Source organism: Staurois parvus, unplaced genomic scaffold (genome assembly GCF_062004578.1).
Source record: "Staurois parvus isolate SC_StPar_1 unplaced genomic scaffold, SC_StPar_1.0 ptg000205l, whole genome shotgun sequence".
Lineage (NCBI taxonomy): Eukaryota > Metazoa > Chordata > Amphibia > Anura > Ranidae > Staurois > Staurois parvus.
Genome location: NW_028318001.1, coordinates 374,252 through 392,706, shown reverse-complemented (window position 1 = coordinate 392,706; position 18,455 = coordinate 374,252). Strand labels below are relative to the sequence as shown.

General features: G+C 44.4%; 1 protein-coding gene and 1 pseudogene across 1 annotated transcript in view; one reads left to right on the top strand and one right to left on the bottom strand.

The window, feature by feature from the left end:
- SPIDR (scaffold protein involved in DNA repair) overlaps positions 1-18,455 on the bottom strand; it is a 770,885-nt gene that overhangs the window by 379,393 nt on the left and 373,037 nt on the right. The window lies entirely within an intron of this gene.
- On the top strand, positions 9,393-15,769 carry LOC149461315 (small nuclear ribonucleoprotein F pseudogene; annotated as a pseudogene).

The following is an 18,455-nucleotide window of genomic DNA, read 5'->3' as shown; positions in this document are numbered from 1 at the left end:
TGGGAAGTGGGTTAACATCTAGAGGCAATCAAGGGGTTAACTGTGTGCCTAACAATGTGTAATACTGTTACTTTCTGATCTGGCGTTTTTTTCTTCCTGCTTCGCAGGGAGAAGAAACAGCCAATTCGCTGTTTCTAGGCACACAGAGTTCTGTGTGTTGGTAAACACAGTTTTGTGGTTGGACACAGTCGATCTGATGTTTTCAGACAAAATCATTGACTGAAATTTGCTGCCAAACTGTTGCTGTGATTGGTCAGCAGGGGGCGCGCTTGTGTGCCCTGAACATGGAACAAAGGCCCAACATACAGGTACATGATTGTGCTTGTACCTGCCGCCCACTCGCAGTATATTTACTGTGAGCGGTCGGCAGGTGGTTAAAACCCATCTCCAGGATAGCATTCAACCCCTAACTGATCACTGGAATGTCCAAAAAACATATCAACAAAGGGGACAGTAGGGAATTGGTGGCCCTGGGTGCATCGGCAGTGCTGTATTAGCAGGCCCCTGCACCCAGAAATAGTGGTGGTGATGGGTCTAGAGTTACTTGAGTATAACTTTCCTCCAAAAGTACGAAAAAGGAAGAAAACTTGTAGCATTATTTATAGGGGGCTGTGAGGGAGTGGATGGACGGGGTGGAGTGTCATATTTTGCCCAATGTGGGGCTTCAATGCCCCAACTCACAAGGCCTTCTAAAAGAAAATTAATTTGCTCTTCCAGAAGCTGAATGGTTACTTTGAGCATTATTCAGTTTTACATTTAGCACACTTTCCATACATCAGGCCTATAGCATCTATGACTAGGTTTAGAACACCAATATACAAGACAATCTCAAGGTCAAATCTAAAAACAAGCACTTGGAAGGAAACTTACACTGAACAGCTGGATATATTCCTTCACTTGCATAAAAAAAAAAAGAAATCGTAAACAATAGAAACAGTTGGAAAACATTATAATGTTTTAGCTTGAAGCTATTACATGGAGAATACAACAAAAGGAATGTTACTGAATCTCAACCAATCCTACCGACTCTAAATCTGACGACATCGAAACAACTATCCTTTTTTGGAAAGGAAAATTCCGCTGTCAATAACACATGTGTAGTTATAATACAAAATGAAAGCAGAATGGAAGTGTTCGGTCTCTGCTCATTATACAAATTATGTTTTTACAATTTGACCGTTTTACCTTATGTCTCGTGATGTGAATCCTCTGTACATGTACAACTACACAATTATAATACACTTAATGGTGACAATAATATTAACTGCATTCACCAACTATTTGACTGTAAATTACATGTCTTGGAGTACAGAACACAGAATGTGTAGTCATAGAAAATGGGTTATATGCCACCCATTCCATGGGACAGTTTTGTAGCAAGCAATAAAGAGAAACAGGGAACAGAAGGGGGGAACCTGTGACCAGAACCGTACTCAAAGATATGGAATTTGCAGGCAAGTCAAAATACCTGTTTTTTCATCAAATTGTACAGGACACAGTATCTGTAGCCATAGACCATTGAATATCCTCAAGCAAACAACTGAGGGATGGACAACAATATAGCAAATAGCACCAAATAGGCCCACAAGATAACAAAAGAGTCAACTGACTCAAAACCTTGTGGCCAAAGCTTGCATCAGAAGTGGCCTGTAGATGCACCCAGTAAAAATGAGAAGGAATGAGCAGAAAACCAAGTGATGATTGGTAAAAGCCCTGTGTTGAAGTGTAAAAGCCCTGGAAATTATGCTTGAGTCACCTAGCTATAGTGTCACCTAAGCATAGAAATGCTTGAGACACCTAGATATGACCCTTCTTTGGTCCCTCAGAGAGGAGAAAAAGGGAATAATTTTTTGGAAGGAAAAAGTTGCAGCTAGGTAAAACCCTAACTGCTCTGACCAAATCCAGACAAGGAAGTAAAATCTCCTTGACAAGCTACGGGCAGGACAGAGGGAAGGGAGGTCAATACCCTCATTGAGGTGAAAGGAAGAGATCATTCTGGGAAGGAAGGAGGGCATGGGTCTTGGTCTCAGGAACACATTATCTTTATGTGGGATAAGAAAGGGTTCTTTACAAGAAACAAACTAAGACAAAAAAAAACTAACTCATTGTATAAAGTACGACTCAAGCTATACACACATCAGTTTTTTTATATATTTTACTCATTTTGTATATATACTGTATTTATTCTCATTTATTTCAGGTAATTATATTAGAGCTGTCAATTTATGCAGTGCTTTACATACAGTTGCAAGAAAAAGTATGTGAACCCCTTGGGATTACGTGGCGTTTTGCATGAATTGGGCATAAAATGTGCTCTGAACGTCATCTAAGTCACAACAATAGAAGAACACAGTCTGCTGAACATAATACTACACAAACATTAGATGTTGCCATGGTTTAATTGCACATAACATGTAAACATTCACAGTGCAGGGAGGAAAAAGTATGTGAACCTTTGGACTTAATAACTGGTTGACCCTCCTTTGGCAGCAATAACCTCAACCAAACGTTTCCTGTAGTTGCAGATCAGACCTGCACAACGATCTGGAGTCATTTTGGACCACTCCTCTTCACAAAACTGTTTCAGTGTAGCAATATTCTTGGGATGTCTGGTGTGAATCGCTCTCTGAAAGTCATGCTACAGCATTTCAATCGGGTTGAGGTCAGGACTCTGACTGGGCCACTCCAGAAGGCGTATTCTGTGCTGTTGCAGCCATTGTTTTGTTGAATTACTTGTATGCTTTGGGTCATTGTCCTGTTGCATCACCCATCCTCTGCGGAGCTTCAGTTGGCGGACAGATGGTCGTACGTTTTCCTGAAAAATGTCTTGATAAACTCTGGAATTCATTTTCCCATCAATGACAACAATCCGTCCAGGCCCTAAGGCAGCAAAGCAGCTCCAAACCATGATGCTCCCTCCGCCATGTTTTACAGTGGGGATGAGGTTTTGATGTTGGTGTGCTGTGCCTTTTTTTCTCCACACATAGTGTTGTGTGTTCTTCCCAAATAACTCAATCTTGGTTTCATCTGTCCACAGTATATTTTGCCAGTAGTGCTGTGGAACATCCAGGTGCTCTTTTGCAAACTTCAAACGTGCTGCAATATTCTTTTTGGACAGCAATGGCTTCCTCCGTGGTGTCCTCCCATGTACTCCATTCTTGTTTAATGTTTTCCTTATTGTAGATGTGTCAACACAAATGTTAGCATGTGCCAGAGATTTCTGTAGGTCTTTAGCTGACACTCTGGGATTCTTCTTTACCTCATGCAGCATTCTGCGCTGTGCTCTTGCAGTCATTTTTACAGGACGACCACGCCTAGGGAGAGTAGCAACAGTGCTAAACTTTCTCCATTTGTAGACAGTCTGTCTTACCGTGGACACATGAACATCAAGGCTTTTGGAGATACTTTTGTAACCCTTTCCAGCTTCATGCAAGTCAACAATTCTTGATCGTAGGTCTTCTGAGAGCGCTTTTCTGCGAGGCATGGTTCACATCAGACAGTGCTTCTTGAAACCAGTAAACCCAAAACAGGTTTGTGTTTTTTAAGGGCAGGACAGCTGTCAGCAACACGTCCAATATCATCACACTGATTGGAGTCAAGGTTGGCTCACTCCTGGCTCCAATTAGCTCTGGGAGAAGTCATTAAGCTAGGGCCTCACATACGTTTTCCTCCCTGCACTGTGAATGTTTACATGTTATGTGCAATTAAACCATGGCAACATCTAATGTTTGCGTAGTATTATGTTCAGCAGACTGTGTTCTTCTATTGTTGTGACTTAGATGACGTTCAGAGCACATTTTATGCCCAATTCATGCAAAACGCCACGTAATCCCAAGGGGTTCACATACTTTTTTCTTGCAACTGTATAATATATTTTACATTCATTTCCGTCCCTAACCCTCAAGGAGCGTATAATCTAAGGTCCCTAACTGACATTCATATATACACATACTAGGGTAAATTTAGACAGGAACCTAAAATAATGCCTTTGGAGTGTGGGAAGGAACCAGAGTACCTGGAAAAAACCCACACAGACACAGGGAGAACATGCAAACTCTAGGGAGGTGGTGCCATGGCTGGGATTTGAACCAGCGACCCTAGTGTTGCCAGGCAGAAGTACTAACCATATAGCCACTGTGCTGCCCATTAGGTCTGTATAATAATAATAAACATATTATATTACTTTTTCTGGCTCAGAAGTGTGCCCATATTGGTGCCTCCATAGCACATGGTTTGCTAACAGGGCTCCCGCAGCAGAGAGAAGCGGACATCGCCAGCAGGGGGCAAAAGAGGTAAGGGATAGAAGTATTGGACAATCCAAAGATTGGATTTGCTTGATCCATGTTGTGAGTATGTTGGACTGAAGAGATCTGAAGTGAAAGGGGGCAAAGGGAACTGTCTAAAATTAGGCCATCATTTCTTCCTACCAGTGTAGAGATGTGTGGCATTACATGGCCTTTCTACCCATCTTACATGCCTTAGGCTCTTTCACCCTTTCCTCCTTCCCCCTCTTCTGTTTGAGTTATGATGCATTTTTGATTTGGATGCTCCTCTACCCACTGGGGTTTGTCGCACCTATTCTGGTAACCTGTGAAAGTTGGTCTTTCTCCCAACACTGTTCTGTATCATTGGACTTTGAATTGTTTTGTATTTTGCTCATTCCTATACACTGCCATGCCAAATTGTTTGCTGACACTGTCATGTAATATTTTTATACCTTCAATAAAGCAATCCTGTTTGGTAAAAAGTAGGCTACAGGTAAACCCAGAACCTTCATGCAGAAGAGAAATAAGGGGTGCGATTTGACTAGAGAGTCTATGCATGGGACCCTAGGAAAGCAGAAAGATTCCGGCTTGGGCTGTGTCCAAGATTAAACCCAAATACTCCAGATGGCAGTAAGCATGTAGAGAAGATTTTGGAAAGTTAATTATCCAGCCAAAAGTTTAAAGGGACTGAATTGTTGGCCAACGAGGTTGTGGCTGAGGAGTCCTTCAGCAAGAGGTCATCCAGGTAACCTGTGACATAAATGCCCTGGGTTCTCAAAAGAGCCAGAAACGGGGAAAGTACTTTTGTGAACACTCAGGATGCAGAGGAGAGCCCAAATGGTAGTGCTACAAACTGATAGTGTTGGTCTTCCAAAGCAAAATGCAGAAAGGTTTGATGCAATGGGAAGATGGAGATGTGTAAATGGGCATCTTGCATGTCTCTACCGAAGCCGGAAATTCCCCTTGTCTGAGAGATGCAATGCTTGACCCCATCTGGAATTTTGGCAAATACATGTGTTTACTGATTTTAAATCCAGTAGTGGGCTTTGGTTTTGAAACTGTGAATAACTTTAAATAGAAACCTGGAAAATTATTATCTGAAGGAACTGGTACAACCACTCTGTCAGAGCCTGGGATTGAACCTGGGCCTTCCGCGGTGAGAGGCAATGTTTCTTCTCACTGAGCCACCTGGAATGCTGGACAGCTACCTTGACAATTCTTTGGATGATCCTGCCTTAGCCCTGTTTGTCTTGAACCTTGAACTCCTTGCTCCTCCCATGAACTTCCTACAAAAGCCATGTCCATACACTTCCTCCTTGCCAGATTATTGTGCCTTTCCAGCCAATATCCCGCTTACCGTTCCTGCTGCTGTCTACATCTTCGTTACTGACCTTTGGCTTGCTACTGACTACGATTCTGCCTCATCCTATCTACTACCATTTGTGACCGACCCTTGGCTTGTGACTGACTCCGCTTCTGTTTGATCCCTAATCTGTTTGATTCGCTTTTGGTTTCCAGCTTGTTCGTTCCTTGGTGGGGTGATCCTGAGATCTGTGACCTAGTATTAGCACACAGCCAAATCCATTTCCACCATTAGGAGCTCTGGGGAAAACCGGTTATTACTTAGACCCCGCACCTCAGGTGAGCCTGCATCATTCCCAGGGTGATCCGCTGGTGTACCAACCCTGCTGGTTTCAGGTAAGCCTTACACTGCTGTAGCAACTGGTCTCTGAACCTGACCCAGACCGTGACAGAATAATCTGACCCAAACATGGAGACCGCTTTGGCAAACGCTAGGCAGCAAATTGCTGAGCTACAGGAATTCGGTGTTACCCATCAAGAAAAAGTTGCCAAACTAGAAAGCATTGTGGATAGGCAACAGGGGGAGATTCAGGCTCTGCAGAGACAACTGCTGAACCGAGATGATACTAGCTCACATATGCCCCAACCATCTAAGTTTAATGGAGACCGCCGCCACTACAGGGGTTTCCTTAATCAATGTCGTATATATTTCCAAATGTACCCTGCTGCGTTTCCGTCAGAGAAAAAGAAAGTAATGTTTATTATTGGGCTTCTGACTGGGGAAGCTCTAGCTTGGGCCTCCCCTTATATAGAGCAAAACCATGGCATGTTGAATGATTTTGATACCTTTTTGACCGCAATGAATCAGGTTTTTGATGATCCCAACCGTTGTGCTACTGCTGAAGCAAAATTGCATAGTCTGAGGCAGGGTAGACGCTCGGTCGCTGAATACACAGCCGAGTTCCGAAGTTGGATCGTAGATACCACTTGGAACCCTGCAGCACAAAAAAGCCAGTTCCACCAAGGGCTTTCTGAACAGGTAAAGGATGAGCTTGCCAGAGTAGATATACCTAATGATCTTGAGGAATTCATCCAATTGTGTATCCGAATCGATCAAAGACTTACTGAAAGGAGGAAGGAGAGGCTGGGAATGTTTGGAGGTAATAAGGGCATGCAATTCTCCGCTAGTTCATTTGTTCAGCAGGATTCAAGAGTCTCTCTGGGTTCTAACACTCCTGAGCCTATGCAGGTTGATACGATCAAGAGATCCATCTCCATTCAGGAGAAAGAGAGAAGACGTTCAGAGAATTTATGTCTATATTGTGGGGATTCTGGTCATTATGCAATTAATTGTCCTAACAAGGTTAGAAGAACAATTGCTGTGACTGATGTGATTACGCCTGAACAAATAAACTCTATAAGCCAGTCTGTCTCCCCACTGATTCCTGAAGAGAATAAAGTGAACTCTCTACTCTCCCATTTTGTTATCCCTATTAAACTTGTATCTGAGGGCTGTGAAATCTCCTGCTCAGCTATGCTGGACTCCGGGGCTGGGGGGAACTTTATGGATATAGAGTTTGCTAACAACAATAATATTCAAGCAAGAGATACATTTACCCCTATTGATATGGAGACAGTTGATGGGTCACCCTTATCTTCAGGACCTGTTACCCATAAAACAGTTCCCCTGGTACTGTTGTTTAAGGCTGACCATTGTGAGACCATCAGCTTTCAGCTGGTTACATCACCCAAGTTTCCCATCATCCTGGGCATTCATTGGTTCTCCACTCACAATCCTTCCATCAACTGGGGAGCACGGACTATAGATTTTACGTCACCCCACTGTAAAAATATTGCAAAAAACCTTGCCGACCAAGTTAGTCACCGACCAAGGAAGCAAAAAGTGATATAGTGTCTATCCAGTCATATGACAATTTTCCCCCACATTACCATGAGTTCCGGGATGTCTGTGACAAGAAAAATGCAGATAAATTACCCCCTCATTGCCCATATGATTGCCCCATTGAGCTGCTCCCAGGGGCAGAAATACCTTTTGGCCACCTGTTCAATCTGTCGGAACCTGAATTAAAAGTACTCAGGGTGTGGATCGATGAGAATTTGGAGAAGGGCTTTATTAGACACTCAACTTCTCCTGCAGGAGCAGCCCTGTTCTTCGTTGAAAAGAAAGACTCCACCTTGCGTCCATGCATTGACTAAAGAGACAAGAATAAAATCACTATTAAAAACCGCTATCCATTACCCTTGATCGCTGAAATGTTGGACAGACTTCGGTCTGCCAAGATCTTTACAAAACTTGATTTACGAGGGGCATATAACCTTGTTCACATTCGTCAAGGAGACGAATGGAAAACCGCCTTCAGAACCAGGTATGGGCATTTTGACTCCTTGGTGATGCCGTTTGGACTTTGCAACGCCCCTGCAACGTTTAAGCATTTTATCAATGATGTTTTTCGTGATCTGTTGGACCAATTTGTGATTGCCTATCTGGATGATATCCTTATCTTTTCCGATAATTGGGAGGAGCACCACAAACATGTTTGCACTATCTATGAAAGATTAAGGAAGAAAAGACTTTACATTAAATTGGAGAAATGTGAGTTTGAACAAACCCAAATCCAGTTCTTAGGCTATATCATTTCTCCAGAGGGAGTGAGCATGGATCCCGAAAAAATCAAAGCAGTGGTAGATTGGTCAGCACCTGGAAATGTTAAGGAGATTCAACGTTTCGTCGGGTTTGCCAACTTCTACAGAAAATTTATAAGAAACTTTTCTAGAGTGATAGCTCCAATCACATAGCTTACAAAGAAAGGGGTACCCTTCGTGTGGACCTCTGAGGCACAAGCTGCGTTTGAAAAGCTGAAAACTCTTTTCACTTCTGCACCAATTTTGGTACATCCCAATCCTGAACTACCCTTTATAGTGGAAGTGGATGCTTCCAATTCTGCCGTGGGAGCGATCCTGACTCAGCGAAGTGATGAAAAGATGCAGCTTCATCCTTGTGCCTACTTTTCCCGTTCGATGTCCTCAGTCGAAAGAAATTACGACATTGGGAATAAAGAGCTACTGGCAATTATGGAAGCCTTTTCTGAATGGAGGCATCTGCTAGAAGGGGCTAATCATCCTCTAACTGTTCTCACTGACCATAAAAATCTGGAATTTATTCGTTCGGCCAAGAGATTGTCTTCTAGACAAGCACGTTGGTCTTTATTCTTTTCCAGGTTCAATTTTGTAATATAATATCGACCTGGATTGAGGAATGGTAAGGCCGATGCCTTATCAAGGATGCTGTGTGAGCCTCCCCAAGAGGGCAACTCTGAATGTTCAATTCTAACTCAAAAGAACTTCCTAGGGGCCACAAGTGCAAAGACCTTCTCGAGTCTTCTCAAAGAGGGGTATGAGAATGACCCACTTCTCAGGGATCCTCCTAGGGACATAAACCTTGAGTACAAGAACGGCTTTTGGACTCTAGCACATCGCCTCTATGTACCTGAGTTGGCTCGGGTGGAAGTCCTCAAATTAGTTCACGAAACCAAACTGGCGGGACATTTTGGGATCTCAAAAACAGATGACCTTCTGTCACGTTCCTTCTGGTGGCCTAGTTACAAGAAGGGTATCAAACGCTACGTGGCCTCTTGTCTGATGTGCGCACGTCATAAGACACCCCGAGCTTCTCCTTTGGGGTTGCTCCAGACACTTCCTGTACCATCAAGACCTTGGGGGTCAATTTCTATGGACTTAGTAGTCATTTCTCTTGAGGGAGGTAATTTGACTACAATCTTGGTAGTTGTCGACCGCCTTACTAAAATGGCTAATTTCTCACCTGTTAAGGGGGTACCGTCTGCTGAACAGACTGCGGAGCTGATGGTTCGAGAAGTTTTTAAATTACATGGAATCCCTGATGATGTGGTATCTCATAGAGGTGTACAATTTACATCAAAATTTTGGAAAAGCTTTTGTTCAGCTTTAGGGGTAACTGTTAACCTGTCCTCTGCTTTCCATTCACAGTCCAATGGTCAGACCGAAAGGACCAATCAAACTTTGGAACAGTACCTTCAATGTTTTGTCAGTTATCTTCAGGATGACTGGGTGGACTATCTACCTACGACAGAGTTTGCCTATACCAATGCTAAACATAGCTCCACCTCCCAAAGCCCCTTTTTCCTCAATACGGGGTATCATCCAGTTTTCATTCCTGATCTCCCTATCACAACTCAAATTCCTGCTGTTGCCAACAGATTAACTACATTGCAGGAGATTCAGGCGAAGTTGATCGAGACCTTGGGGGAAGCTCAGGAATGTTATAAATGGGCTGCCGATAGTCATCGCAGATCACTTCCTACCTTTCATGTGGGCGACAAGGTTTGGCTATCTACCAAAAATCTGAAGGTTCATGTTCCATCTGCAAAGTTGGGCCAAAAGTTCGTGGGACCTTTCCAGATTTCTGCTCAGATCAACCCAGTCACCTTTCGCTTAAAACTTCCTGACAGTATGAAGATTCACCCTGTTTTTCATGTATCACTTTTCAAACCATTTCATGAAAATCCTTTCTCTGGAAGAATTCTTCTACCTCCTCAACCTGTTGAGGTACAGGGTGAAGAAGAATATGTGGTGGAGAAGATTCTTGACTCTAGGATGTTTAGAGGAAAATTGCAATATCTTGTCCAATGGGAAGGATATGGGCAAGAGGAAAATTCTTCGGAGCCTGAGGAAAATGTTCATGCTCCTAGACTAACAAGAGAATTCCACCAGAGGTTTCCCCACAAGTCTGGTCCTAAGACGTCCAGGAGATGTCCTGTGAGGAGAGGAGTACTGTCAGAGCCTGGGATTGAACCTGGGCCTTCTGCGGTGAGAGGCAATGTTTCTTCTCGCTGAGTCACCTGGAATGTTGGACAGCTCCCTTGACAATTCTTTGGATGATCCTGCCTTAGCCCTGTTTGTCTTGAACCTTGAACTCCTTGCTCCTCCCATGAACTTCCTATGAAAGCCATGCCCATACACTTCCTCCTTGCCAGATTATTGTGCCTTCCCAGCCAATATCCCGCTTACCGTTCCTGCTGCTGTCTACATCTTCGTTACCGACCTTTGGCTTGCTACTGACTACGATTCTACCTCATCCTATCTACTACCATTTGTGACTGACCCTTGGCTTGTGACTGACTCCGCTTCTGTTTGATCCCTAATCTGTTTGATCCGCTTTTGGTTTCCAGCTTGTTCATTACCTGGTGGGGTGATCCTGAGATCTGTGACCTGGTATTAGCACACAGCCAAATCCATCTCCACCATTAGGAGCTCTGGGGAAAACCAGTTATTACTTAGACCCCGCACCTCAGGTGAGCCTGCATCATTCCCAGGGTGATCCGCTGCTGTACCAACCCTGCTGGTTTCAGGTAAGCCTTACACTGCTGTAGCAACTGGTCTCTGAACCTGACCCAGACCGTGACACACTCCTTATGCCTGAAGTTGGTGCAAGGCAGTCATTACAGTCTAAGTTTGCTAGCCTTTACCTGCCCCCTGGACCCTATCCCCTCTCAACTCCTCTGGTCACCCCCCTCTTCCCTCATCCGCTCCCTCACCCACATCTTCAATCTCTCCCTCTCTACTGGCGCATTCCCCTCCCCCCTAAAGCACGCACATATCACCCCCATCCTCAAAAAGCCCTCCCTGGATCCCGCAGACCCCAACAACCTCAGACCCATCTCCCTGCTGCCACTCACCTCCAAGCTCCTTGAGCGCATAGTCTACGATCGCCTAAGCGCTCACCTTATTGACAATAACCTCCTTGACCCATTACAGTCTGGCTTCCGTCCCCTACACTCCACCGAAACTGCCCTCCTCAAAATCACTAACGACCTACTAAACGCCAAAGCCAAGGGCGACTACTCTGTCCTTCTCCTGGACCTCTCTGCGGCCTTCGACACAGTCGACCACCCCCTCCTCCTTAATAAACTACTCTCCCTTGGCATCAGAGATACCGCTCTCTCCTGGTTCTCATCCTATCTATCCCGACGCTCCTTCAGCGTCACCTACAATGGCGCCACCTCCCCCTCCCTCCCCCTCTCTGTTGGGGTCCCCCAAGGCTCTGTCCTTGGACCCCTTCTCTTCTCCATCTACACCTCCTCCCTGGGCACACTCATACACTCCCATGGCTTCAATTATCACCTCTATGCTGACGACACCCAAATTTACCTCTCCACCCCTCTCCTCACCCCCACTATCTCCGCCCGCATCACTCACCTCCTAAACGACATCTCAGACTGGATGTCGCTCCATTTCCTCAAGCTTAACCTCTCCAAAACCGAACTCCTCGTCTTTCCCCCTGCCCACACCCCCCCTCCCCCCCATCCTATCCATCACCACCACCAACACCACTATCATTCCCGCCCCGCAAGCCAAAGTCCTTGGCGTCATTCTTGACTCGAACCTCTCCTTCCTGCCTCATGTCAAATCACTTACAAACACCTGCAGGCTCCATCTCCGCAATATTGCCAAGATACCTGCCTTCCTCACCCCAGACACCACCAAACTTCTTGTACACTCCCTCATCATCTCACGCCTTGACTACTACAACTCTCTTCTCACTGGCCTACCCAAGTGCAGGCTCTCCCCGCTCCAGACCATCCTGAACTCAGCGGCCAGACTCATCCACCTCACCACCCGCTCCACCTCTGCCACCCCCCTCTGCCTCTCCCTCCACTGGCTCCCGATTGCCCAACGCATCAAATTTAAAAACTTCTAATCCTGGCCTACAAAGCCGTTTATAACACTGCCCCTGACTACCTCACCAACCTAATCCCCAAGTACCACCCTACCCGTACCCTTCGCTCCTCACAGGACCTCCTTCTATCCTGCTCCCTGGTCTCCTCCTCCCATGCACGACTGCAGAACTTCTCCAGGTCCTCCCCTATCCTCTGGAACTCACTGCCCCAATCCATCCGACTGCCTTCCCTCCCCACATTCAGGCGCTCCCTCAAAACCCATCTCTTCAGGGAAGCCTACCCCACCCTCACCTAATGGCCATTCTCCCTCATTCCTCCCACCGCTTCATTCCCCTCAGCCACTTCCTATTGTTCCACTACCCCCTCCCTCCTAGATTGTAAGCTTGAAAGAGTAGGGCCCTCTTACCCCCCGTACGCTGTCTGTTTTTGTTGTACTGTGCCATGTATTGTCCCCCCTATTGTACAGCGCTGAGCAAACCCTTTGGCGCTATATAAACTTGATGTAATAATAATAATAATAGCCTTTAAATAAATATATACATTCACCAGCCACTTTATTAGGTACACCTTGCTAATACTGGGTTGAACCCCCTTTTGCCTTTAGAACATCCTTAATTCTTTGAAGCATAGATCTTTAGTTCATTCCATATAGTTTCTATTGGATTCAAGTCAGGTGATTGGCTGGACCATTCTAGCAGCTTTATTTTCTTTATTTGAAATTAATTGAGAGTTTCCTTGGTTTTGTTTTTGGGATCATTGTCTTGCTGAAATGTCCACCCTTGTTCCATCTTCATCATCCTGGTAGATGGCAGTAGATTTTTATCAAGAATGTTTTGGCACATTTTTCCATTCATCCTTCCTTTCATCACAGGAAGTTTACCAGTACCGTATGCTAAAAAAACGGCTCCACACTATGATGTTCCCACCTCCAATTTTCACTGTTGGTATGGTCTTTTTGGGGTGATGTGCAGTGCCATCTGACCTCCAAACATGGTTTGTATTATGGCATCCACGGAGTTCAATTTTGGTCTCATCTGACCAGACCATATTTTCACAGTATATCACAAGCTTGTCTAAATGTTTTCAGTAAACTTTAAATGAGCTTCAACATTCTTTTTCTTCAGCAATGGAGTCTTGTGTGGTCAGCGTGCATACATGCCACAGTGGTTGAGTGCATTACTTATTGTTTTCTTTGAAACAATTCTACCTGCTAATTCCAGGTATTTCTGAAGCTCTCCACAAGTGGTCCTTGGCTCTTGGACAGCTCTTCTGAGAATTCTTTCCACTCCTCTGTCAGAACTCTTGTGAGGAACACCTGGTCGTGGCTGATTTATGGTAGAATGATGTTCTTTCCCTACATTCCCTAGAGGATCAACACAAAACAAAGCTGAGAGCACCAACTCCAAATGTTCTAAGGCTCTGTTCACACTGAATTAAGATGGGACTTGAATCGCACTAAATTGCATGACAGCACGCACACTCCACTCCTCACAAGACCTCCTTCTCTCTAGTTCCCTGGTCTCCTCCTCCCATGCCCGCCTCCAGGACTTCTCCAGGGTGTCACCCATCCTCTGGAACTCCCTGCCCCAACCCATCAGATTATCACCTACTCTCCTCTCCTTTAGACGCACCCTGAAAATCCACCTCTTCAGGGAAGCCTACCCCACCCACTGCTAACTTGCCGACCTCCTCCACTCTTCCTACCACTCCATCCCCCACAGCTTTCTCCTCCTGTGCCACCATGCCCTCCCTCCTAGATTGTAATCTCGAATGAGCAGGGCCCTCGATCCACTCGTGTTTTGCATTGTATTGTTATTGTTCTGTCACATGTTCTGTCCCCCTTTGTAATGTACAGCGCTGAGTAAACTATTGGCGCTTTATAAATACTGTATAATAATGTATAATAATGACAGTGGAAATCACATTGCTTTCAATGGTCCCCATTCACATTTTTTTGTTAATTGTGTTGAGTTCCTTTCAGAATTTGTTTTGCAAAGCCAATAAATTTTATCTGCAAACTACACCCTAGTTGCATCCAATTTGCACTACATAATCATACTGAAAATAAGATCAAAATTGGATCACAGCAGTGTAAACCTAGCCAAAAAGAGAAGAGTCTGCAAAGACAGGTCTTTGGTCTGTGCACATTTGTCTTGTTCAGATAGCGACAGTTTGATAATTTGGATATGGCTGTCCGCTTCCAGGTTTTATTGTCAAAGCTTAATTGAACAAGCTGACAATAGAAGTGGATTGGCTACCAAGCACAGCTGCACCCGATTCTGAGTGCACCAGTTTTAGTGCCAGTTCCCATATATGGATGGTAAGATTGTAAGCTCCAAGGAGCAGGGCCCTCCTATCCCTCTTGTATTGAACAGTATTGTCTCCCATTATATTGTAAAGCGCTGAGCAAACTGTTGGCACTATATAAATCCTGTATAATAATAATATATGCGGATTGGATGAGGTTTAATCTGCATCAAATTCTCATGACATGTGAAATGACATTGCTTCCTATGGTGCCTGTTCACATATGTCTGGTGCACTGGCAGTGCGGATTCAGTACAGATGGAAAGGGAGTCCTATATGATTTCTGAACAGTGCAGTCCAGTTCTGGTGCAGATTACAGACTAATGCCTTCTAAGGGGACCATTTCTAAACTGCACATGTGTGAACAGGATAAAATCCTGACCTGAACCTGTCCTGATCCTAATGTAAACCTGAACGTCTAAACAACTACTGTGCCAATTAGCTGTAAAACCGGAGCTTCAATCTGCACCACACATGTGAATAAGCTCTTAGTAAATCTCCACCATAGTGACCAAAAGGGCTTGTCAGGCTTGTGGAGAGACAGGTGCTGTTAGGCAAAGATTAGTTCACTTCTTGCCAATTAATGTCCACAATAGAAAACATTTGGTGTAAGGCCATAGCTTATACCTTATAAAATGCAAAGGACTGAAGGAAAATCCTCTGCAGTCTCTGCTACAAAATCAGGGTTCTCAATACTTTCCTTAAAAATGTAAAGGAATTTCTGATTCTGATTCCTGAACAGGGTCAGGGGGGACAGAGCATGTGCAAAGTTTCTGGTTTCTGGAAACTGAAGACTCTAGAAGTACCAAATGTTTTCCCAAAGATTTCAGACACAGTATCAGAAAAATTTGCTTTTGTCAGACAAGCCACTGGTCTGTAGATCAGCCGCAGCTTCACTGGCAAAATTAGTTTGCCACTAAACCCAAAAAGCATTCTTTAACTTACTGGCAAGTTCGTATTGGTGAAACTGAAGTGGGATATGTAATATAGGAGATAACTGGTCTATATGGATGGCTACATGAACATGAAGCTCGCCAATAGAGAAGAGTACAGCGATTGGGCATTGTCTGGACATTTTGGAGAAGTTTTAACAAGATGTAATAATGTATTGTATATATGTGGAGTAGAAGAGGAGGAAATGGTGAGATGAGAGAATAAAGCAATTTCCAAATTAGTTTTGTAAATTTATTTTGGAGCTTTTCTTGAGTTTTTTGTTGGACATTGTTAGGAATAAAAAACAGGTTAATTGGTAAAAAAAAAAAAAAAGATAGTCTACCTGCTGCATGGGAGCTAGAGTCACATAAGGGAGCGGGGTCAAATCACATTGCTCAGGGACAAGGGAACAGCCATCACCTTGAACGGTGTTATGAGTTTTCTGTAGGCTGTCTGCAGGAATGCAGCAATGCCTTGCAAATTTTCAGTGGAAAAGGAAGGCAGGGATGCGTCATTCGAGAGGTGTGACGCAAATACCACATCTTCAGCCAATAAACGTAACAGACAAAATGGCAGGGGAAACAATAAAAGTAAATAACTCCCTAATCCTCTGCCTGTAAAATCACACAGTGTGCTGCTCACTGCAGATTGTGATCACAACTGTTCCTTAGTAATAAGGTCTATATAATAAGATCTAGGTGACATTTCTCTTAGCAGAAGAGAATGCAGCTGATATAAGGGACACAGAGCTGGCCAGTTGTAAGTGATTCTGTTCTGCCATATCTCCTTCCAAAGTGGCAGTAAAGGGGTTAAATGAAGAAAAAGAAATTGTGTCTTATCAGTAAATTCCATTTCTTGGAGTACAGGACTAAGGCTGGATATTCATTGACCCTGGGTTATAGGCTGGTACCTTTAGGTGACTGGACAATGACAAGCTTTTAAGGACATGCCCTTTATAACCCAACCACACTCATGAGTCCTCAGTTTTGTAGAAAGTAATGTAGAGTGACCCAGAACAAAAAGGGAGGGTGGCCTGTGTCTTGTACTGTACTCCACGATATGGAATTTACAGGTAAGTCAAAATTCCTTTTTCTCTCAATCGCACAGTACAAGTCATGGGGTAAATACTCAAACGCTGGGAAGTCCCCAAGCAGTCAATGAAAGGGGTGGGCACAGGGGCGGACTGACCATTTGGAAACTCAGGCACTGCCCGAGGGCCCAGGGTCAGTAGGGGGCCCCATGAGATGCCCCTAGTACCTTTTTCATAGGCTTTTTTGAGTTTGGGCAAGGACACAGGGGCCCCATGATCCCCTATTGCCCAGGGGCCCCATGAGTTGTCAGTCCGCCCCTGGGTGGGCAACTACTAGGGAGACAAAACTCTGCGAACAAGCGACACCAAATCTAACTTCAGATTACTGCTGCATGAACGTTGCAGCTGAAAGCTGCAGCCAGAGAAGATTGGCCTCACAAAACTGAGAAACAGAGGCTTGGTGTTGGAGTGCCCAGGAAGTACCGAACAATCTGGTGGAATGAATGGGCCAAAGCAGAGGTGATGTTTTTCCCTTTAGAGCTTAAAGGAGAAATTCACCTTTTAGACAATAATAAATGCACATTTTGTTTGCAGGTAAAAAAAATGTGCATTTATTATTTTTGCCTACAGCAGCCTGGAAAGCATTGCACCAGCGATCAGTAGATTGCTGATGCCATGCAGCTCTCCTGCAGACCTGTCAGAATATCTGCTTGTCGAATGGGATGTACAAGCAAGCAGATATTCTGAGAGGAAGCTTCAATGAACTACCACGGCTGCACAGCGGCTGTCGGACTTTCAGTTCATTCATACATGGAAGTCTGTGAATGAACGATGCGGCTGTGTGGGAGCTGTTCTCACATTTGACCGTATGGATCGACTTCTCTCTGGATAATCTATCAGAAAGAGGGGGGGGGGGGTGTGTGGCTGCGGCTATGGGATGTCTTCAACTTACAGGATGTCATCAACTTACAAGCTGACCTCAATGCACTGTTTAATTGGGCAACTACGTGGGAAATGAGGTTTAATGTTGATAAATGTTAGGGTTAGCACTTGGGAGCTAAAAATTTGCATGCATCATACATACTAGGGCGAGTGCAACTGGGGGAATCACTGGTGGAGAAGAATCTGTGAGTTCTGGTAGATCACAAGCTTAATAATGGCATGCAATGCCAAGCTGCAGTTTCTAAAGTGAGCAAAATCCTCTCATGTATTAAAAGAGGTATAGACTCCAGAGAGAGAGATATTTTACCCCTGTACAAATCATTAGTAAAACGTCATCTGGAATATGCAGAGCAGTTTTGTGCACCAATTCACAAAAAGAACATTGAGGAACTGGAGAAAGTACAGAGAAGGGCAACCAAACTGATAAGAGGCATGGAGGAGCTCAGCTATGAGGAAAGATTAGAGGAATTGAGAAGAGGAGATTAAGGGGGGATATGATCAACATGTATAAATACATCAGTGGTTCATATAGTGAACTCGGTGTAGAGCTATTCACCCTGAGGTCCTCACAGAGGACAAGGGGGCACCCTTTAAGTCTGGAGGAAAAGAAAAATGAAATCTCCAAACACGGAAAGGTTTCTTCACAGTGAGAGCTGTGAAAATGTGGAATAGACTCCCTCAAGATTTGGTTCTAGCCAGCTCAGTGGATTGCTTTAAAAAAGGCCTGGATTCTTTCTTAGATACACAGAATATAACTGGATATAATATTTATAGGTAAAGTTGATCCAGGGAATATCCAATTGCCTCTCGGGGGATCAGGAAGGAATTTTTTCCCTGCAGGAGCAAATTGGTTCATGCTTTGCTGGGGGTTTTTTTTGCCTTCCTCCGGATCCACTGTGGGTATAGGATTATAACTTTTTTAAAGGTTGAACTGGATGG